Source organism: Sus scrofa, chromosome 13 (assembly GCF_000003025.6).
Source record: "Sus scrofa isolate TJ Tabasco breed Duroc chromosome 13, Sscrofa11.1, whole genome shotgun sequence".
Taxonomy (NCBI): Eukaryota; Metazoa; Chordata; class Mammalia; order Artiodactyla; family Suidae; genus Sus; species Sus scrofa.
In genome coordinates, this window is record NC_010455.5 from 52687943 (window position 1) to 52711417 (window position 23475).

The 23475-nt window shown below is 41.2% G+C and overlaps 1 protein-coding gene across 8 annotated transcripts in view; it reads right to left on the reverse strand.

Moving 5' to 3' along the window:
* FOXP1 (forkhead box P1) overlaps window positions 1-23475 on the reverse strand; it is a 627515-nt gene that overhangs the window by 341099 nt on the left and 262941 nt on the right. For 5 of the 8 annotated variants that reach the window (XM_021070841.1, XM_021070850.1, XM_021070843.1 and 2 more), the window contains one exon: window positions 5250-5310. The exons of 1 other annotated variant lie outside the window; for it this stretch is intronic. The gene's annotated coding sequence lies outside the window, so the exon portion shown is untranslated. Of the gene's footprint in view, window positions 1-5249; window positions 5311-7299; window positions 7319-11246; window positions 13414-23475 lie in introns of those variants that run through there. 2 more of the 8 variants (XM_021070846.1, XM_021070847.1) reach the window with 2 other exon arrangements.

The window sequence follows — 23475 nt, forward strand, 5'->3', positions numbered from 1 at the left end:
TGGCTCTGGTGTAGGCCGGTGGCTACAGCTCCGATTGGACCCCTAGCCTGGGAATCTCCATATGCCGCGGGAGCGGCCCAAGACCAAGAAATAGCAAAAAGACCAAAAATAAATAAATAAATAAATAAATAAATAAAATAAAATAAAATATAAACTCTAGGAGCACAGAGGCAGAATCCTTTTCATGTAGTGCTATGATATTAGCACCTACCACAAAATCATCAATAAACATGCAGTAGGAATTAATGTGTCTGTATATACATGTGTGTATGTTTGTCACATGTACATCCGTATGTATGTACATATGAATGAATGAAAGAAATTACTGGATTGGGGCCATTCAACCAATCAAGTTGTTAGTGCCTTACCTTTCCACTTAACTCTACTCTCCAATTCTCTCAAGCTCCTGGCTACCCAGGTAGAGGTATTTCCCAGCAGCCATTGCAGCTTCTTGCGAAATGATCATAATCTAACCAATTAAATGTCAATGGATGTGATGTGTGCAATTTTTAAGTCATTTGCTTCAAGGAAAATTGCTTGCTTTGGACTTCACTATATTTCAACCATGTAGATAAGGACAAAGGCCCAAAGCAGGAATGCACAAAAGATAAAGATGCTATCCAGTCAAGCTAGACCGGCCAGATTATTAGATGAGACAGAGAAGTAAACTTCTATTATATTTAGCCCTTTCTGCGTTAGCCTTTATGCTTTACCAGTCTAGACTTTACCCTGAGTGATACAACCCAGGCAGGGGTCTACAGTGTGAAGGGGAGGCAGGGTGGAATTCAAAGTTTAACTAAACTGACTGGCTAGTCATTTCACCCAATGTGGTCAGCTGGTGGCTCAACAAAGACAGTTTCCCAGTGTCTTCCTAACAACTTCATGAATTAACAGCCAAGCAAATTCAAATGCTGAATGCTACAGAGAGGTCATTTTGAATGACTTTAACTCTGAATATTGTCATGGTCACTAAGTAAAGATTTAAATAACATAAATAACATACTTTCAAAAGAATCAATGAATATATTTTAAATGGCTGGATAGCTATCTTTATTTGTAACCAAGAAATAATCTGTAATATGTAAGAGTCAATAAGTGAAGTCCTTAAAGACACTGTAACCCCTTGCCGTAACAAAAAAATAGTTCAAATTGGGGTGGAAGAAAAATTGCAGTGACCACACTTTCTTTTATATTGTTTAACTTTCTCATAAATAAGCTGACTGCTAAACTGAACCAATACAAAATATGAAGCTTGGAGTTCCCATCGTGGCACAGTGGTTAACGAATCCAACTAGAAACCATGAGGTTGCGGGTTCGATCCCTGACCTTGCTCAGTGGGTCAACAATCCGGCGTGGCCGTGAGCTGTGGTGTAGGTTGCAGACGCGTCTTGGATCCTGCATTGCTATGGCTCTGGCGTAGGCCGGCGGCTACAGCTCCGATTGAACCCCTAGCCTGGGAACCTCCATATGCCGCAGGAGTGGCCCAAGAAATGGCAAAAAGACAAAAAAAAAAAAAATTATGAAGCTTAAAGATGACTTACGTTTAAAAGAATCATTTATCTGCCACTTAGATTGGCTTGACAATGATAATCCATTACTCTCAGTGCTATTCAGAACTGAATCCAAGACAATGAATTTCACAAATTCGAGTTGAATTTTAAGCAAATATGTGTGTGGGTGAATTGCGAAAATATCCGGGGGAAGCAGGAAGAAAATGACATATAAGCCTTTATTGAACCACCAAGCCAGGCAGCCAAGAGAGAATGACATCCATATAACTGTGACCAGAGCAAGTTGTCTTTTTAGCTCCAGTCTTGATATTCTCCATGGCCTTGGGTAAATTACTAATCATCACTAAGTCAAAAACATTAAGTTGACTTAAAATATAATATCGGGAGTTCGCCTTGTGGCTCAGCAGGTTAAGGCCTCAATGCTGTCTTTGTAAAGTAGGGATTACAATAATCACTGGCTACCTCTCAGGAATGCCAGCAACCAGACCTATTTTGTAAAGTGCTCAAACCTACTTGGAAGAAACTGTTGTATCACTACCAAGTACGATGGACTGTTTATTTATGATTCTTCAGACTTCTGAATCTAAACTGGAAAAGTGGCTTCATCTGGTTTTCTGAATTTGCCTGGCCACTTTTATGCACATAACCAGACATTCCCGTAGCACCAATATAGGCACATTTATTTGCATTTACGCTGATTCTTAATGATTCCCAGATTTCAAATTGGGCATGGCATTGTCTAAAGAGTTCCTGGCATCTGAAACCTACATCCTTCTTGGTTTTTTGACCATTGCTAGGCAGCACAATCTCTTCAAAGTTTATTCACTGGGAAGAAACACTCAAGACCCTATCCACTTCATACATTTTTAAAAAGATCTTACATGTATACATTTTTTATGGCAAAACACGTGTCCTATGGAAGCTTCCAGGCCAGGGATTGAATCCAAGCTGCAGCAGTGACCTACCCCAGAGCTGTATTAGCAACGCTGGATCCTTAACCCACTGTGCTGGGCTGGGGATTGAACTCAAGCCACCACAGAGATAAAACTGGATCCTTTACCTGCGGCACCACATCGGAAACTGCTAGATTTCATATTTTTTAACAAGTTTTTTTTTCCTTTATACATAAGAGATCAAGATGTACAAGGATTCATTTCTGAAGGATCCTCAAGCTTATTAAAAGATTAAAAAGTACATGTAATTTATTATTTGTCTATATAACATTTTTCTTTAAAAAATACTTGAAAAGAGCCATAATACAATGAAGTTGATATTGTAGAAGAAAAATAGTTAAATAATAAAATGTTAATTGGGAGCCAGAAACATTAAGTTGACTTAAAAATATAATATCAGGAGTTCCCCTTGTGGCTCAACAGGTTAAGACCCCAATGCTGTCTTTGTGAGGATGTGGGTCCAATCTCTGGCCTCACTCAGTGGGTTAAAGATCTGGTGTTGCCACAAGTGGCTGCGTAGGTCACAGACACGGCTTGGATGTGACCCTGGCATTGCTGTGGCATAGGCCAGAGCTACAGCTCTAATTTGACCCCTAGCCTGGGAATTCCTATACACCTCAGGTGTGGCCAAAAAATGAAAAGGAAAATTATTAACACCGGAAAGTTCAAGTTAGAAAAAATTACTAAGATAAGGCAAAATCTCTTACTTTGAGATTCCTAGCAGTCAAAACAAAAATTATATGATTTTGCTGTTCAGCTTCCTTTGTTTTATGAAAGGAGGCAAAGGAACAAAGTTTTTCTATGTTCTTGAAACCCCTTTCAACAAGGGGTTCCTGACTTGCAAGATAGTGTATACTATACCATGTTCTTGACATTAGTTATAAAAAAAAGATTTTTTTTTTTTTCCTCCCCATAGACCATTTTTCTGAGTCAACACTAATGACAAATTACTGGAAGCTTTTTCTCTCCGCCAAACTTGCCCTAGACTCATGATATCCTTAACTCCGAACATTAGCACAGAATTGGGAAAAACCATATCACACAATTTCAAACATTTTCAGGTCATAGGTGTAAGCTTCAATGTCATCAAAAGACATCAAGTTGGAAGAAAAATAATTTATGCTTATAGGTGATTCCAAATAAAACCATGAAAACCTACTAACGAAGCCCATTTTGGGGGTTACAGGGATAACACAACTCTCAAGCTGAATATTTCATCTTTTCAATCACTTTTTCGGCTTTGTTTAGTCATAATTTTTAGCTTCACCAGAAACCTTCACCAACCACACAAAATGAGTTAAGCACCTGGCATGGCTCTGTATGACGAACATCTTGGATTGAGACCTTGCAGAGATCACAGAGACCAGAACTCACAACGTACAGCTGAGTAGCTGTGGCAGAGACACAGAAGGGCCCACAACATAGGAAATACTGACTGGGCATCTCTTTAGAAAAAAGTTGCAGATCCCTGAACTTGACTGAGACTGGGAGATGGGGACTGGTGTGCTTTGCCCAATGGCTGTTACCTTGACAACCCAAATTAGTGGTTGGAATCAACCTTTTCCACGCCAGGACATCCGAAAGGCACTGAACTCTTTGGAGGACAATCTGGTGCTTCCCATATTGTTTAATTTAAACAAGAATGATGATGAAATGAGGCAAGTTGGTTGGATTTTTTTGGTCCAAATCAAATGTGCCAAAATGCAACAAGAAAAGCAAATCCCTACCTTTATAATGCCTTCTAGCACCCCAAACCGTATGTGAAATTAAAAACAAAACCGATCTAAGAATCTTCACATTATGAAAGTTTCACAAAAAACTTTGCTCAACTGAAGAGTAGTAATAAGAAGTCTGTATCTTACAAATCATCTTTGATCTGAGCAAAGGCTTTGTGCAACCAGGCTGGCAAATAACCTGTTTTAAAATAGACACAGATCTACTAAATCGAATGGAATTACCACTGGCCAAGATTCAACAATAGTAGGAAGATGCTCGCAACCTGAGAAACATCAGACTTAAAAATGACCTGTAAGATTAACTTAGGTGAGGTGACCAGGGCCCTCACCGGAGAGATACTTTGGGAATCAAAAATAATAGGCAGCATCTATAACCACTTTAACCAGAAGACTTTTTTTTTTTTTTTTGCCCCTGCTCCCAAAAGTGAGTCGGAGAAAATTTAATTTAGCTTTAATTCATCAAGCTACATGAGTCGTGATGAAAACTTCTAATTTTAAAATCAAGTACTCATTTGATTTTCCAGCAAGGTCAAGAGAACAAGGCAGCTGAGCACTGACATCACAGGGACATGCCCCACGCCACACGGCAGTTACATCAACGCGGCATGTTGCTATGGCGCCTGACTATTAATTTCTGAAAGAAGGTGATTATAAAGCTGCCAGATGAACATCCATAGCGTGACACCACTTCAGCACAGAACACTGACACGGGTTACTCCTGTTTGCAGCAAGTTCATTTTATGAATCACCATTTTTGTGATGTGCATTTTCCTTTCTAACTTTAAACCCACCAAGTCAACAACCAAAAAAAAAAAAAGTTCAGCTTCCACAAGCAGGGGACAAGTTTGATAATATTTAAGGGGGAAAATGTGACCCTGGAAACCATTTCTTAAGGACAATCTTTTCTTTAAAGACCTCTAAAAACAGACTTACACACAAATAAATACACAAAGATTTGATAATTACGTAGATAGGAAAAGAGCTGAATGAAGATGCCTAGAAGGTATTACAGCCCTAGATGCAATTCCACTGATCATATTTGCATTTACCTTTTCTGGCTTCTGTAAAGCAATCTTCAGTTAGAGTCACCTCAAAAGGTCACTTCTTACCCTGAAAACAAAAGAGAACATCAAAATCTGAATGTCAAGACAAAGTAGCAGCCACCTATTTGCCTGGGAAAAGATGCAAGAAAAACAACCGAAGAACTCAATTCTACTTAATGGCAAATGACTCTGGGAGTTAATTAAAAAAAAAAAAAAAAACAAGAGTCAAGACCTCCCCTTGCTGGACCACGTGTTTCTGAGCCAAGACAATAAAAACAACTTGGATGGAAAAAGTCAAGGGGAAACATTTCACATTTTGCCTATGAACTTTTTCTCATCTTGTCGTCTATCAATTTATTTTCATGCGGAATAACACGTGAGTCATAGGCCTTTGTTTTTTGGCAACCAGACTGCTTGCTACTTGAACGTGTCTCTGTTTCGTTAATATCCACGATGCCTCTAATTTCATTAAAGCCGAGGTTTCTTTTTTTCCCCTCGCAAGAGAGTTAGTTCTTGCAGACAAGACACTTTATGCTACTGTGGACCTTTCAAAAGGTATAAACGTAGCACAATTTTCAGTTTGGGGAGGGGTGGAAGTGGGGGTTCATCAGTTCGTGCAAGCTGTGCATACAATGCTTTCCACTTAGTTTGTATCTATCAGATCTACTAAGTTCAATAAAAATAGTTCCTATCCCAGAAAATATACAACTGACATCCAGCTTCCTCAAACACAAAGCACGCAACACGTTTTAGCCCACATCTAACTCCTGCATCTGCATACTCCCTATGCAAAACAGTGTAGGATCCTTTAAGGAACAGTACAAGCTGCCTCTTTCTGCCTGTGGAACTGGGATCAGCATATGGCACAAGTGAAAAGAAAAACATTTGTTTATTAATTTAGATCAAGTTACCAACAGGGTACAGGATTCATTCCACATCAATTGACCAAATGCTCAGATAATTTTTTTTTTAAGGTGGTGAAGTCACACCATCATCTTACTAAAATGGTAATATCCTTTTGCTCACTCTCCAGAACAATATGTAATGAAGTGGTTTTAATTTTATACAGAATACATCCCTGCTTATCCCTCGGCTGTTGGCCCCGAACATGGAAAGGCAAACATCACTGTGAAGAATTAAATCTTATTTCGCCAGGGCTAAAAATTTGAAAGGTGGCACTTTGGTGTGTACTTTCTTTGAGGAATTGATCTGAGGCCAATTTATGACATTTCCACAAGCAAGTATATGCAGATTCTTGCCATTAAGACTGGGGAAAAAATGCAGGCTCTGAGTGAAATCATCATTTTCATGTTTACTGTAAGAGGAAATTGGAGGTTTTCACCATAAATGTTCACCATTTGGGTGGGGGAAAACCCTAGCGATGGGACTTGAAATTACTCTTTTGCAACCTGCCCCCAATCCTTTTTTGTTTTTACACAAAACAATTCAAATTGAAAATGAAATTCATGTGCTTTCCTGCTGATGTGTGTCCCCAGGATTGGTTTCTCCAGGGGTGAGAACTGGTGCAGGGCAAACGGTGATGAGCAGACAGCAGAGATGGTCAGGCCCTAAAGGGAATGCTGAGAATTGCAGAGCAGCCCCACCCCATACAAATCAGGGCTCATCAGACAGGAGGCAGGGCCACCACCTCACACACCAGAAATTGCCATTCCCAACATGCATCCCACCTTCAATGGCAAGTAACACAGAGTCTCTGGCAGACCCTACTCGATACAAGGCAAGAACTCCCTTTCTCCCCCTCCTTTTATGGGAGACTTTCTCCAAGCTGCGCACTCTAAACTCATTTTCCTGTTTATCTCTTGAGTTGCTTCTCTTTTTGCATGTGTGGCAATCTGGTCTATAGTATCCAACTTTGCAATGCAGATAAGATTGCGTTGCAAAGATCATATAGGCCTGGCAAACAACTGGACCTTATTAAAATTTAATTCAAAAAAAACCCCTGCTGAAAATGCCTATTTGGAATAGTTATCTCCAGTGTTGTACTCAAACCTGAAGAACATTTCCAGGTAACTACTGGGTCTGTTTCTTTACTCACCTATCTACATAGAACAGAATGTACGTGAAAACAGAGCAAAAATAGAAGCCGGTTCCTCCTCACAAATTTTACAAGTATAATTTTTCCCTGGAGGAAAAAAATTAATAAAAATATTATACAATTGACCCTCCAATTTGCAATCACTAAAGCAATACAAATTTGGCTCCACTTAATTTTTACTTAGACATAAAAAATTGGCAGGGGGATACAAACCCTATTTTCCTCCACTTTGAAGTTCCATAAATTTTAATGTATATGTACATTTGACCACTCATTAATTTATTTCTGTTGATTTTAGTTTTTAGTATACACTAGCAAAGTAATCTAAAAGATATTTTTCCAGCATTGCTGAGAAAAGATTAATAGTTCAACAGCTGTTTGCCATCATGCTAAATTAAATGAAATGTGTCAATATAATAGACAAGAAAATTAGGGAGTAGCACTGAGGCCTGAGTCTGCATCATTACTAGCCTAGAAGAATCAGAAATCAACAACCAGGAGAAAAATCTGCATTTCATTTATTCCAAAGCACACAGCTTCCAGTTCCAAAACTGTTACTTGCTATTTTTTTTTAAATCACTGACTTATCATATATATCAACTGCTTACCTGCACATTTACCGGCAGCACAAGCGCCAAAACTAAAATTAAATGATTATGTGAAGCTTAAGAGAAAAAGATAAAAGAAAAATATTGCCCTTGAGCCCACTTGTTTTCCATTTTTTAAAAAAATGCTGTCACCATGTGAATTTCATTTTCTCTTTTTCTTTTTCTCTCTTTCTTAAGTTTCCCGTTGGCTTTAGGTTTTAAAAGTGAGCGAGGGATATGGTGAAGAGAAATTACTTCCTTTCCTTGATGTCATTCTCTATACAGTTGAGACCCTGTGAACACTAGAAACTGTCTGGTGTGTGGCCTCTGAAGTACTCTTTGAGATAATGTTACTTCCCCAAAGCTTTGAGGACCATGAAGACCCTGACTGAGACACACATCTTCAGTGGAGATTCTAGGTTAGGAAACAACGTGCCTGCCTCTTCCTCTACCTCCCGGCTCCCCCCTTAACCCTCATTAGGAATTTTACTCTGTAGACCCCTCAGGTTCCTACCGTGCTTCAATTTCATACTTTCTATGAGTATATCTTGTCACTAACGTGATCAGCGTGATAACTAATACACAGTGCCCACCGGTATGGCCTAGCTGGAAATGAATTGCTTGTAAGCTTTTATTTTATAAGAAGAAAAAATGAAGCATATACACTCTATCTTTTCCCATTAAAAGTATCTCCCCCTCTTCCTTCATGGCAGCTCAAGGAAATCACAGGCATCAGGATTTCGGCACAATTAGACAAGAGACTATGAAGAAGAGCCAGCCTATTTCACCTCAACCTTGAGTCCAACAAAGGCTGGCTGAGAACCTACTGTGTGTCAGTGTCACTGGTGTGCAAAGATGATAAAAGCCAGCTCCTGCCCCATGGCAAAGGTGGCAGTGAGGAATTCATCTCTGGCTAGACTAATCCTCCTCTCCAAGCCCACAAAAAGGGTTGAAACGTCCCATCCTCCCAAATGTTCCCATCAAATGACATCTACTTCATTTGAGAAAACAGAAAGTCTAAATGGGCCAATTTCCAAGAGATGGATGTCTCTTTAACCAGTGAATCTTAACTCATGTGGGCTTTTCTGTCCGGTTTTTCAAAGACATTTTAGAAAATGAGAACTACCCCAACACAAACTCAACAAACTGAAAAACAACGATAATACAAGGGACACTTCATTTTCTTGTGTTCAAGACAAGAAAATCCACTTAGAAATCAACGCCAAGGTGTTTTTCTGTTTCTTTCCTCTGTTCTAATAACCTCAAATATGGAATCAGGTTTACAAAAATAAGGAGGAAGGCCAGAGGGAAGGAGGTGAGAAAAGAAGGAAGCAAAGAAGAAAAGAAATAGGGAGAATAAACCAAGGACAAAAGGAAAAGGTAAGAAGTAAATTAGATGGTGAAGGAGAACTATTGTGGAGTACAGGTCTCTGGGACCAGAGGCGACCTTGGCCATCACCCAGGTTTGCTGGCTCACAGTGACCACGTTTCTTTCACTTCCCTCTATCAAAGAAATCTACCACTGGGGACCCATCACTCCCAGGGTTCCCTCCTACTGCCGAGACGAGTATTTTACGTCCTTTCTCCCCACCCTCTGGGACCCTCAACCAAACCAGAAGACCTAACTCTAGGGTCCATTCTAGTCAGAAAAATCTAACGTGCTCTTAAAAAAAAAAAAAAAAAGGAAGCCACAGGGTACAGGCAAACCTGTCCGAGGCTTGCCCGTGAAATTCCTTCGGGCTGGCAGCCCCCCAGCAACTCCACATTGGCCCATCTCATTTGGGGGGAAAAAAAAATCTCTCCCTCTCTTACCTCAAAAGAAAGTAAAACCCTGGTCATGGTCATGTGAAAATATTTTATAGGTATCCTTTAGCAGGCTTTAAATGTTGAAACCTAAAAACAATATTTGCTGTTTTCCCTTTGAAGCTCTAACAAAGCCTTTGTTTTAGATTTACCTTGAGTGTGTGCAATAAGAGTTAATAATCAAATCCATCCCAACCCCCACAAATGTTAAACAAAAAGATAAAAGAAATGCAAATAGCTATTGTCATGGAAAGTTAAAGTACCTGTCTGTATTTTTAAGTGAAAACTATTATCTCTATCAATCAAAATTTAAGAATACAATAGCGCTAATCACAGAAGGTGCTCTGACGGAGTTACTTTTCCTCATAAAAAAAAGTATTTTTCCCTTTAAAAACCGAGCATAAAAGTCATATACTTACAATTAGATGGGGTATTTGTAATTTTATTATTAAAAACCTTCAGCAGCCTCACTGTTAAGAAATGCTTCTAAGTCTCTAGACTGATTTGTACCTAAGAAGACCCAAGTCCCTACATATTTTAATAAGGTTGATGAAATTTTATTTAAATTCTCACAGTTTCCAACCTGCGGGGGAACAGCACACTCTTCTGTTGAAAAGAGTTACTCAAACAGAGGCAACAGTTAACCAGTAATGAAAACTCCTTTCAGACCCTGGACACAATTCCTGGTCTCTGAAACAGCTTTACAGAGAACATATCTTCCTTGGACGGGCTCATCCTTCTTAATTGTGACAGTTTATTTTTGAAATTGTAACACGATTTCTACCATCATCCCCCAGAATGATCCAAGTACACAGGACATCCATTTTTCTCTCTCTCTTTTTTTTAATTTACTTTTTTAAAAAGACTGGATGAGACCCCAGATAGAAAAACAAACAGCTCCAGATTAAAATTCCTAGAGCAAACAGTTAAGCCAGGATGCCATTATGCAGGCAGAGCCTGGATGGAGGTCTCCTCCACCGTGGGGCCAAGAGGCTGTCATCTTCCCCCCACCCCCCAGCAAGATCAGATTTCCTTCCCTCCCGACCGCCTCTCTGAACATCATGGCCAACATCTCTAGTGTGCTATTAATATCAATGAAGAGACGATTCGATTTCCACTGAAGAAAACCCTTCCTATTCCGGCACAGACCTTCGGGAAGGACCCTGGCCCGGGTAGAGACAATACAGCAGCGGAGTTGCACTGCTTTCTTACAGTTCGCTCTAGCACACTGTTTGAAGGCTTTTAGCAAACAATGGCAGCATTATCTCCAGGATAGTTACAAAACAGGATTTGTTAGGACAAAGAATAATAAAGCTGTTCTCTCTCCCTCTCCTCCCTCTCTCTTTCTCTGTTTTTCTTCCCCCCAGTTCGCCAGAGCCCTTCTCTGCCAGTCAAAAATCCGGCCGGGTTTCCTAAGAGGCACCTGTACTTGTCTATTCCAGGGCAGCCAGCAACTGACAAGGGCCCAGGACCCAGGACTCTTAAGAGCTGCAAAGTAGCCCCTCAACATTTGTAAAATGAAACAAAAGTATCAGCCTTGGCTTTGCATACACTTACCCGTTCATCGTGAGGAAGGAAAGCTTTGGGGCCGGAGAGGCAATTTTCACACCACGGAAGAAAAGTTGAGAGTTTGTCAGGGAGAAACTACAGGCGCCGGGAAGGGAAGCCCGCGGGCTTTCAGGGCTCCCGGGCTGGCGGCTGTGTGAGGAAGGACTGAAGGTATGTGGGCTAAACACAACAAAAGCCACTGCCTTACTCTAGATTAAATATGCAGGAAGAGGCCCCTTTGCATAAACACAAACACTCAGCAAATGAATAACTGGCTCAATCAGACGCCCGCTGTGCCTTCTACCTGTCCTCTCTCTGACAGGAGACACCGCCTGTTCCAGGGGACAAGGACTAAACAGGAGACAGTTAAATGTTCTGTTGCTATAATAACAATTAAAATGAATTGCATTCATTAGTAATTAAGAACTCACTCCTGGGGCGGGGGGAAGTACGGAGTGGCAGTGGTGGTGGTGGGGTGGATACAGTGCTATTGTTGCTTCTCCAGCTACTCCAGAATCAACTTGGCAAAAGACCCACCGGCGCAGTTTTACTGTGGCTTGCCTCAACACCTCTCGTGTTCAGTAAGAGTTTTAAAGAATCACATTTTTTTGGCCACAATTTAGGGACAGAAATATCCCTCTTATTTCTCTGCTCTGCCACCTTATAAACCAATCCTTGTGAGACTGTGTCTCCAGAAAGCTCTGTTTCATATATGTATAAATATTTACTTATATAAAATATATACACATATATGCACATTATATACATGTGCATGTATATACTCCTGCATATAGTATTCACACCTAATTAAAGCGAACAGACCCCAAAACAGTGTCATTTTACACTCTTGAGTTCACCAATGATTTAAGAAAAATAATGAGTCTTCCAAAAATACACCCCAAATGCCTGCCTTTCAAATGCCATCAATCCATGACCACTCATTTAAAAACATTACCCATATATTAGGAAGAATGCTTTTAACTGAGTGCCCTTAGCCACTTATAATTTCAATTAAATAACATAATTACCATCAACAATTTTCTCCATTTCGGCAGAAAATATGCCATACCTCAACATAATCTGTCCTCAGAACTGATGAATTTGAGCAAGAGGAAAAATATGCAGGCGCTAGGAATTCACTACTGCATTTTCTCCGCCTATGAAATCAACCCACACTCACCTCTAACCTCTTACTGTATGTTCCAGCTACGTGTTGGTCTTAGTAACTTAATTATTTTTTAATAACTTTTGCAGTATTAAATGATTTCGATTGAAACATAAATAAGATTATGTTCGTCTGCTTCCTTTTAATGCCACACAGTACTTTGGGGGCAAACCCAGCACTGCTTTTCTCTAGGCTGTGTCTCCATTATTACTTGGACTAAAAAAGGGTAGGTTACAGATCCTTCACAGCATCAGAGGATGTACCACGATTATGACGGACAAGGGAAATAAGGTAGGTGGCTTTCTATTTCCAAAGGAGGTTTTATTTCATCAACACTACACTATTTCCTGGCTGTATCATTCTGCCCCCAAACCAAACGAATATTACCGGTGATTGTTTAAAAAAATGTTTTTGCAAACAAACGAAAAAGCCAATCTTAAACATATTTTATTACAGTAGAACATGAAGAACAAAGAAAATTTAAAAATTCCCAAAGCCCCCCAAAATAAATCCCACATTCTTTTAAGGGAGGTCCCAAAGAATCTAAAGATGTCCATTCTGTTCCCTGTTTTGTCTTGAAATGACCTTCCAGATAAGGTGTTGGATAACCCACTTCCATAGATGATAGCCATCTAACCTTGATGCAAATAAACCATAGAACAAAATTTAATCGGTCTATCACTGTGAAAAAAGCCTTTGTCCATCCCAATGGAGCTTCTAATGACTGTTTTGGCAGTTGTGGCGGGTAGTTATGCTTCCCAGCTCATCTATATCTCATACTGGTTGAGCAAGCTAATGGAAATGCTGTTAGTGGAATCCAATATTAATGCTCTGTATCGTGCAAACCTGGATGCAACTGAATATATTATACAATTATAGGTAGTATCTAATTCCATAGGTATTAGATACTGTCCTCGAAATTAATATTTTAATGAGGAAAGTGAAATAAAGACGACAGGCCAGGTAAGGGATCCATGCATTGTGGCCCAGCTAAGCTCCTGGCTGCCAGAGTGCTGGCTCCTGGCGCAACCAGCACAGACAGAGGGATTGTGACAAAAATCCGTATGCAAGCTTTAGATGCTGAGTGACACATACTGATGCACAGAGTCAAAGATGTCATCCTCACACAAGCACCATTCGCTGTAAGCTTGAGAGAGAATGAAGGGGGGCAGGGGAGGTGGGGGTGGGGAGGAGTTGCAGTGAGACCTCCAGAAAATAAACAGGGTGTACAGTTTCAAAGGCTGCAGACATAGACATTTCATTGTTCAAGCCAATTATCAGTGGAAAATAATAACAACAGATGGATTCAGAGTCACTGACTTTTCATATGCACTTCATCTCGGCGGAACAGATGATGAAACGCGAGAGCTATCTCAAAAAGGCAAAACATCTTTCAGTAAAAGAACTCTACAGTCCAGATGGGGACCTTCTAAGGCTGCTGATTATCTTCTTATAATGTTGTAAGATAGACTTACTAAAACATTTCAAGAACTGATCAGATACGATGCGTACAATGGCTTCATTATTGGATGGAGTTGCCTCAGACTTGTGACTAAACCAGCCAGAGAGTTCAATAAGGTTAGGACTCTAAGTTTCCTGTTTTCTCATCATGGACTGCAGGTTCCAACTAAAACTGGAAATCTGTGCACAACAGGAGAATAAACCATCACCCAAGGAGCTTACATTTGTGCTCTTCTTTCATGTGAGCAGAGGAGGAAAAAAAAAAAAGATAAACTGGGACTGTGAAAAGGACATTAAATTATTCTGAAGCATTCCATCAAGATGGGGGGGGAGGACTCCAAAGCAACTCCTTACTAAAAGTGTGCAGTGATAAAACAGCATCCCTTATCTGCAATTAGAAAATCTTCAATATCCCTTGCCATTGGTGACTGTACAGGAAAAAATATATAGAAATTTCAGTGCTGGTGGGATAAACAGTTCTAATAAATACCAACCAAAAATACAGGCAGAACCCACCCACCAACCCCAAAACATTGCCACTTAACTTAAATATCGCCAAGTCAGACTTGCAGATAAAACACGATAGGTAAACCACAACCTGCCAGGCTGCTATAATAGAAAAAGTTAAACTCTCTCATCAGTAAGCCTCATTACTACTGGAATAATAATGTATCTGTTCTGTCTCCATCCATCTATCCATCCACCATCCCCTTCCACTTTGAGAATTTTGCAAAACTCTTCTCTGAATCGAAATAAAATATGAGTGAAATCACTCTAAGAAAAAAAGAAAAACTGATCTTCCTGCTATTTACTAACATGCTTAACATTTTAAAAATATTTTTATGAACACACTGTTGACTTCACAAGTTTATAATACAAATTTTAAAAAAAAAGAAAAGAAAAAAAATTTTTTAGAGCTAGGCTTTTCTTTCAAAGTACTCTGACAAAAGTAAATTCGTAGCAGAACATACAAGCACGAAGAAAATATCGCCAAGGGCCAAATTCTGCAACTGCTTTAAGAAGCAAACAAGAACACAAAAGATGTGTAATGCAACCATCTGGCTCTCCTCATACTTTATCAATGCCTCAACTTTATCCCCCACCCCCTGAGCCAGCCCACACCAATGCCACAAAACCAAATGGCTTCACTTATGTTTCCTGCACGGCAAATTGACACAACGCCCTTAGAATGTAAAAGTCGATTTTTACACATAAACTAGGATCTTAATATTTTTCCCCACTTGAATGATTTTGTTGCCATTGTTACTTTTTCAGAGGGGGGCTTCTTTGATAAACCACTCAGAACTTCATGGTGAAAAAGATGTTTCCCCACAGATCTATGTGTGTAGGCTCAAAAGAATCCCCCTTTTGAAAGCTTCCTCTCTGCTATTCTGTTTCCTGTGATCATCAGACACTAGAGGTGGACATCAAAAAAGAATCTTCAAATTATTCCAATTAAACCTTTATTTCCGTTTTTGCTCTAACGTGTAGACTGTATCCCTCATTCGTTATTTGAAATAACCTCACTCATTTTTCGTCACTGTCCTTAAACATTAGCAGGCTGCCCAGAAGTTTTCCTTATTCTGCTCATTCTACATTTACTGAGCCACGACTGTGGTATCGGGAATGTGCACGATTATGAGTGATCAAAATCATCATATTCCCACAGGACAGCAGAGACTGCCTGCTCCATTAAGCCAGGGACTCCACATTTTATAAATCGTTCCCAGCAGGTAGGCTGAAGCTTTGTATTTATGTATAAACATATTTGGGCCAGCGGGTACAAGAGATGTCTGAAAAAGTTGTGGTGCATCCGGAGTCAGCCAATTGCTTTCGAAGGTGGGAATTAAGACCTCACCTGGATGAGTTCCCATTGTGGTGCAGCAGAAACAAATCTGACTAGGAATCATGAAGCTGCGGGTTCAATCCCTGGCCTCGCTCAGTGGGTTAAGGATCCAGCATTGCCATGAGTTGTGGTGTGGGTTGCAGATGCAGCTCAGATCCCATGTTGCTGTGGTCTTGCTGTAGGACGGTAGCTACAGTTCTGATTGGACCCCTAGCCTGGGAACCTCCATATGCCCTCAAAAGCAAAGCAAAAAACAAAAAACAAAACAAACAAAAAAAACACTTTGCGTTTTAGGTTAAATCAACATAGCTCATCATAAATGGGTCTCAGAAAGAGACAATGGTGAAAAATAACTGTCACTGGGAAAAGAGAAAACCCACAGGCCAACTCCTCTCTCTGCTTTTTTGCAGGGGCAGGTTAGAAGCAGGGATCCCGAGTCAGGCAAGAGCTTGGTTGGAATCAAGACTCACATGGTGGGGACCATGTCTGGTTTATGTCTCTTTTCTTGCTGACAGTGGTTTCCCCTGCATCCCTCTCCATGTTCTAATCTAAGAAGGCCTCGGCTGTTTTCCCCAGGGGCTGATTTCTGGTCCTCTTGTGGGTGTTTCTGCCTGGGACCACAGAGGCTCCTGGTCTGGAGGGTGGCTGGTAACCTTAGGACACACACAGTGAATCCAGCCACCGGGTGAGGGATTCCGCTAATTGTTTAAACCTGCAGTCGTGTCTGGCCACCAGTTGGCAGACACAACTTGTGGCTGACGACCAGGCCTAGGTTAGCACAGCTGGAGCCAGATGACAAGCTCTCGGAGATATTCTTCCCGTGGCCACATCTGGCTCCTGGCGGTTCCAAGCTGTGGCGAAACATTTTGTTTGGTTTTTCTGGGAACGTTTAGGCAATAGACAAAACTAGTCAGAATCATCTCGACTCTGTGCATTTCAGTTGGGGACAAAATATCAAAATATCAACTCCATGAAGGCAAGCACTTCATCTGTCTTGCATACATGCTGGCTCTTAGCACCGAAGAGTAGCTATTTATGGTCATTGTTCTCTAAATACATATGGAATGAACACCATGGACCAGTGTGGGAACTAAATAAAATCAAATCTGTATCTCACTGCAGCTCCTATATTCTTATCATTCTATGTGCAATGGCGAACACTCTGGGTGCACATAGAAAAGACCCGCAAAGGAGCTCCAGAATTCAACTTTCCTGTGGGCATGTTGACCCAGAAACAAAGACACTCAAGAATGAACTCAGGAGTTCCCGTTGCCACTTAGTGGTAACGAACCCGACTAGCATCCATGAGGACGCAGGTTCAATCCCTGGCCTCTCCCCGTGGTTTAAGGATCTGGCACTGCCATGAGTGGTGGTGTCGGTCCCAGATGCGGCTCAGATCTGGTGTTGCAGTGGCTGTGGCGTAGGCCAGCAGCTACAGCTCTGATTTGATCCCTAGCCTGGGAATTTCCATGTGCCGCAAAACGCAAAAAACAAAAACAGAACAAACAAAAAAGAACGAACCCACTCACGTGGTCACTCTAGCTGGGAGGATCTCCCAGGGATCTCTCCCTGAAAAGCACCTTCTTCCAGTATTACCCACATTCTCACTTTATTAGTCCTTAAACTGCAAAACTTGGCAGTCATGTGCCCACCGTGTTGCAAGTGACCCGAGAGTAGCCACTTACCTTTCGGCCACCAGAGTAATGTCAAATGATGAGGCAACTTTTCCTGGCTCCTTTTCAGCCCATTTCCTTTCCCATGCCTTTCTTCCTGAATTCTCGGACACTTGCAGATCCCAGCTTCCATCTCTAGGCTTTCCCAAAGCTCCCCATCTCTCTAGCTCCCATTAGAAATACACTGAGAAATACTGGTGTGATCAGAACTCTATGGGGCTCATCCTCTTGGCTCCTTAGCTGGAAAGGTCTCTGATACATACAGGATGCTCCGTTTACACTGAGGCTGGGGACCCTGTAATACTGATAACAATAAAGTGCCACCCAATGCCCCCAGAACATGACAAAGGAGGAGGGACATTTGGTAGAAGCCCAGCACGGCTGTTTGCCTGTGACACTGCTTCCCCAATACAGAGAGTTAACGTTCCTAAAACAAGAATGGCTGAAACGGGCAGATGACTTTGACAAGCTCAGCATATGGTCTTCAACGAGGCAAAGCTACTCAAAAGTGCACTAGATGAAGCTGTTGCCTGAACTCGCTCCCTTTTCTGTCATGTAAAGCAGCAGGGGTGGGGGTGGGGGTGATTCTTGTCAGCTCACTGGAAGTGTCTGAAAGGAGCACTGCATCCACTCTGGGGAGCTGAGGCTTCCCGTTCCCAGTGGAAGGAACTGCTTACCTCGTAAAAAGGTGTGCCAGGAAGACCCCAAAACCTCCCCCCAAATACCTCCCCTCCTTTGTTCCTGGGTTTGGAATGACTTTACAAGTGGGAGAATGCCTTTCCACCATCCTACAATCACAATGAAAGGTGAAGAGAATCCAGGGAGAAGCAGTACAACAGGATTCAAATGGTACCCAGTCCTAAGCTCAGAAGCAGCAGTCATGTGAAAACAACCAAAAGAAAACAGAAAAAAAAAAAAAAAAGTAATTAGGGAAAAACAGTGATGGCAGGGGGTGGGAGTGGGAAGGTCCAGGGTGTAGGTGATAAATATCGGTATTTCTTCAAACTTCCTTGGACTGCTTCAGTTAAAACTCAGTATCATAGAAATTAGTATCACGCAGTGGAGTTGAGTCTAGGCTAATTCAGACCTTACAAGCACAGATTCAACTCTAGAAATTCAAACTCAGCTCTGCTGCTTATGGGCCTTGTGAATGGTTCCTTGAGTTCTCTGTCCCTCCGAGTGCTCATCCATAAAATGGGCTGAATTCCAGTACATGACATGCTTTTGAGGAATAAATTCATGAACGTACGAAAGCGCTTAGCAAAGTGCCTGGCACAAAGTGAGTGATAAAGAAATGATAGCCACTGTTATCCTAACCAGGGAGAAACGTAACTTAAGTAAATCTAAAACTTCCCACGCCTCATTTCTGTCATCTCTACAAGTTGCTGATGATACCTGGTTTTGTGCCATCCAACAAGTTGGAAAAAAGAAGAAAACGTCTATCAGATTCTAAACTTAACACAGTGCTAAAATCAAATCAAAGTATTTATGTTTCTCCCTTCATATTAACTGGAGAATGGTAGATTTAAGACTGGGGTCTCGCCTACCTCAGCAAAGGGTAAATCATTAGCTACAAGAGAGCTACAATCCAAGCTAGCGTCAGCTGCTTGTCCTGCCAATGACCAAAAAGGACTTTGGGGTGATGTTCTAAGAAGGAAAAAGAAAGATCTGGCCTGAAACCCAAAGGTAGTGAAACACATTTTCTTGTACTTTTCAAGTCTGCGCATATAGATTCTGTTACTGATTTAGGATCTTAAACAGTTTGTTTATTTTTTAAATGCCTTTCAGCTCACCTTTAATAACATGTTTCTTTGACTTGGCTGAACTATGCCTCAGAAGAATTACAAGCGGGAATACGGCTGGGTGAAAGGTTCAGTGAACTAATCCACACCTGGTCCATGTAAAAAAAAAAAAAAAGGCTCATATTTTCCATATAGAAACAAGTCTCTTTATATGAACCAGGCTTTCTTTTACTTAATTGCTAAGGCACTTTCCACACCGCACAATCTTTCATGAGCTTCTTCAGTGGGGTGGAGAAAAGGCCAAAGGACCCCCAGCCAGTCATAGCATGGAGCTTTATCAGTGACAGAAATAATAATGATGATGATGATGCAAAAACCTCATTTAGAATAGGAAGAGATTGATTTATTTTACCAGAATTCCCTTGACCAATGACAGAAGAACAGCTCCCCTAAAACATCGGGGATCAAATAAGATGTCTTGGGTCCTCTTGACCAAAATTCAGATTTGTTCTACACTCATAGTGTGGTCCACACTTTCAGGTGGAGGGAATAAGGCATAGATGAGTAAATCTCAGCTGGGAGAAAAGTACAAACACACTGTGAAAGGTACCTGTGAGGGAGTGGAGATAACGCAACATGCCCCCACCTCCCCTGCAAGCAGATTTAGCGTGTGACTGAGACCATGCAGGTGGTGTGTCCCTGACAGCAGGGACAGGAGCCTCAGACTCCCGACAAATGTGGAAAAGCAATGGCTCATGAATGTGGCTATTGGAAACATCAATCACATCAAAAGGAGGTTGTGGAGCTGGCTCCTATGAACAGTGAGGAGGCAAGAGAATGGATACAGGAATCACAAGTGTTCCTCTAAGTTGTGCCAGCCTGTCACATCCAAACTAGAATCCAAACAAGTTAACTTTCTTCTAGCAAGTTATTCACTTCAGTGCTCCAGACATCAGGGTTTTTTTCCCCGCTCAGCTTTATTCCTAAGCAAACCTCTTTTTAGTATATTTTTTCCCCTAAGAATTTGAAAGATGCTCTAGTCTTTCTTCTCTCTCTCTCTCTCTCTTTTTTTTTTTTTTTTTTTTTGACTGACCCATGGCATATGGAGCTCCTGGGGCCGGGATAGAATCTGAGCCAGAGCCTGACCTACGTCACAATGCTGGATTCTTCATCTACTGCGGAGGTTTGGAAATCAGACCCACATCCCTCCAGCTGCAGAGACACTGTCTATCCCATTGTGCCACAGTGGCAGTTTCCTAAGAAAATGTCTTTTAATCAATTCTGGTTTGAAATCAGTCGAAAAGGAGATTTTTCCACATCTGAGATAAGAGGAGGCAAAGTGAGTAGAAGATGCATTTCAGGAGGCAAGAGAGTGTTTCTACTCCTGGTTTTGCCAGTAATTCTCCACTAGAATTTGGTAGACTCCCCTCATTTCTCCAGACCTCAGTGCCCTTGTTGGGAAGAAGAGTGAGACTCGGGATGATGCTCACCTGGTACACGGTGGTCACCTGAAGGAGTTATTCAAATACTGAAATCTTTGTACACAGATGGAAATAGCCTCTGCCCCCAAGCTATCCAATTACACCCCTAGCCACTCCCCTGAACCTCCTAGGATCCTCAGAGGCACAGAGGAGACCCCCACCCTTCACCCCCACTGCCCACCCAGCGCCATGCCTTGTGTCCATCCTGGATGGCCAATACTTTGATGTACCTGTTACCCACATTGACTGTGAGCCCACATGCTCTGAGAGGTCCTTTGCCAAGGCTCTGAGGCAAGGACCACCAGGACCAGCTTATGTATGTATGGAGGAAGCCACTACTTGGGGCCCAGGGAGAGACCGAAGGGCTGGGACAAGCCGAACAAGAGACATGAGGGACTCGCCTTCTTCCCCAAGTCACCTCACTGCTTGGGCACACCTAGATGGGCGCCTGCAGTCATGACGGCAAATCAGTGGAATCTCAGGGCCAAGCCTTAGCTAAATTTATTTTCAAAATCTGGAAAGAAATATATCATTGTGAAACAGCTCTGCCAGTGAAAGGCTGAGCTGCAAGGGAAATTACGAACACATGTAATCAAATTATATTTACCATGGAAATTTCTAAGAGCTCAGACTTGCTACTCTGCTTTTACAACTCTTTAGGAAAAGGAATATTTCTCTGTCCAATGTTCCAAATTTCCACAGCAGAGTTGAGGCATTATACATGCTGAAATCTATGGGAAAGGGAAAAAAAATTTCCCATTATTGTTGTTTCCTTTAACCCTCCAGACCTTCTTTGCCACCATTACTCAAAAGCCACTGCAGCATTTTGCTGGCGGACATGACGCCATGCTGTCACTTGATCAGGTGTGGGGTACCACACGGTATGAATAAATACTTATCCACAACCGCATATTAAATGGGAATTCGCAAAGGCGAGCTCCAGAGACAAAGACGTTTCTATATAGAAATATTAACTAAGAATTTAAGTAAATGGCCCCACTGGAAAAAAAAAAAAAGTTCTGAAGTAGCAATATAAACTATATTTAATAGCAACAAAAAATATTTTCCTTTTGGGAAAGCAATTTGGGCTTCTCAAAGTTACTGCCTTTCACGTGACTTAGTACAGTATGCCTCAATGCTTTCATTTCCTAAAACACAGATGCTAGGCCGCCCACCCCATTTCTACCTTGTGAGAGTCAATTTTTTAAATTCATCTTCTTCCAAACACAATACGCAAATAACCCCACCACCACAATTGTTATTTTCTTAAGCGCTTGAGTATCTCAAGTCTCAAAGAACACATGTTCCCAAGGAAGAAAGACAGAAAAAAAAAAAAAGGCTCTAGAACTAATACACAATGAAAAATAAATTTAAAGCAGCCTTCTGGTCTGACATAAGAATATAAAAATGATATGAGCAAGAACAGCTTAGTTTACATACTTTTCAGTCACAGCTGCTGCTCTAAAACCACAATACCTTTAAAATGACATTTTAAGGAAACAGATACGGCATGGCTATAGCCATAGCTGGATAAAGCTAACGCTGAGCTCAAGGGGCTTCTCTCTTTATCACGCTTCCTTTATATAACCCTGCACAATTAAGAGGAAAAGGGTGATTCACTTTTCAATAATGTCACGATAAACCGAGTAAATTATAAATAATTTGACCCCACAGGATTTTTTTTCCCTTTAAAAACACCAGACTCCGACATCAAAACAGAGTTTCGAGGACAGAAGGAACACGTCCCCTCTTCTTGGTTAATATTTAATTGGGTGCTAAAGATTTCTTGGAGAGACCTCTGCACCTCCAGTGACAGGCGCACAAGAGGCTCCCATTTCTGCAAGAGATGCAGGCCTTTCCCTGAATAAAGGAAAATAACATACAATTAAATCAGACTATTCAATTAATAAATTACTTGGGTGGACCTCGCAGGCCAAGTCCTATTTAATTACATAATTTAAAAAATATTTGCACATTGCAATCACCGAAATTGGCTTTGAGGTTTCATAATACACACTTAACACTTGAGTTAGAGAACAAATTTATTTAATAAATGCAGGCCTAAGAGCTAGAAGGCCGTACCACTCACACTGCAAAATCACTTAGCACATCCTCAGAAAAAGCAAATAAACTTTTCCACTATTTAGACGTGGGCTGCTGTTGAATGTCAGGAGAGGCTGGCTGACTTTTTTTTTTTTTTTTTTTTGCATTTTCTCTGTCATGTGTTGCCTGTAAATCTGACCATTTTGAGAGGTAATTAGAATAGAGCTAATGGACAAAATGGTTCCAGTTAAAGATAAATTAAAGATAAACTAAGGTGGAAGATGTCAAGAACCCAGTGGTAAAAACCTCTTCAGAGTAAAACAAAGAGAAGTCGTATTACCCTCCCATTTTTCACTTCTTGGAACAGCAAAATACACCATAAATTAACGTGGTTCCTGAGTGTAAAGATATGTTCCATTAGGAAAGCACACACAAATTCAGGGGTGAGGAGGACATTCATAAAAAGGATACAATTACACGGTGTCCAAGAAGAGGGCAGAAACATTTTAAATGGACTGTATTTCTTATGGCTGTATTGTGGGCCATGCTACTGCCATTCGGTGAATTTTCTAGAAAACCACTTGACCACTTTGGCACCACAACTTGTTTTGCCTTCACAGTTTGATGGAAATCTTTGTCAGACACAGACTTTCAATAATCATTGCGTACTTTATACCCACAGCAGCCTCGGAGCCTTTTCAACTGTGTGGGGCTATTTACCCCCAAAGCCAGAGACCACCGAGACAAGGCCGTTATTTTTGCTTGTGGGTCTTCAATTGCTGTCACGTATAACCCAGCTGGCAGTGCCTCCACGTGCCTGTTCTGTT